A 1,007-nucleotide genomic window follows, 5' to 3' on the forward strand; every position below is an offset into this window, starting at 1 on the left:
TTTGGCTTCAGAAGTTTGTAGAACATTGTTGCCTATCTTGAATGCCATACAGAGGTGTACCTAATGATTTTGAATGGGGGGGGGGGTATTCTAGCCTGTAATTTGCTGGCAAACTGGAAACAAATTCCCATGTTTTACCCGAGGAGGGAATAAGTTTTCCAACAGACAGGTCATTGGGGCTTCTCATTAACAGACAAAGTGAGCACATTTCCTCTCTTATTTGCTGAATTAGGGAGGATATTGGCTGACAGAAAGAGCATTGGTAGTGTTGCATCCCTCATCTTGGTTATGCCCCTGATGCCATACATTTTTATAGTTTTGGGTGATTGATAATACCCATTTGTATTTCTTCTCTGGCAGGATGCTCTCATCTTGATATATGCAACTGCTTAACAATATGCTTATCTTGATTTTGCATATATTTCAGTGAACATGAAAAGTTTTATTTTTTTATGTGTTGCTATAATATTATCTCATTGTAAAAACATGGGAGTGTAAAACAAATCGATGCAACTGTTACAAACTTTTGTTCTGTTTGAAATTACTTTTCCTTCTATTTGTAGAATAATATATGCAGTACAGTAAATGTTAAATTATCAATAGTAGTTTTCTTATTTTATAAACCATAGATTAATTGATTTATTTTTTCTGAAATTTGAGAACAATTAACTTTACTTGTCACATGGGGTGTGTGTATTTTGGACATTACTAGTACCAGGAAGATGTTCTTATCATGCTGTCTACAAAGAGTTGGCAGTTTTATGATAGCCTTTTTGATTGAAATTTAAAAGTGGATTGTCATATGCATGAGAGTGGATTTTGTCTAAGGAAAGAAAACCATTAAAAAAATCCTGTTGCAATCTCAGCACTTCATTACTTAGTTGGTCTGCAACCCTTCATTTGTAAGCTCTGTCTACTTACCTATTTGGAAAAGAAATTGTTTATTGCAAATCACCTTCATGATTGCAGTTACTTTAAGATTAACATAATGGTGGGTTGCCTGTGCT

The sequence above is a fragment of the Penaeus japonicus genome, unplaced genomic scaffold (assembly GCF_977035675.1).
Source record: "Penaeus japonicus unplaced genomic scaffold, GWHDUDI00000001_assembly GWHDUDI00000003, whole genome shotgun sequence".
NCBI classification, from domain to species: domain Eukaryota; kingdom Metazoa; phylum Arthropoda; class Malacostraca; order Decapoda; family Penaeidae; genus Penaeus; species Penaeus japonicus.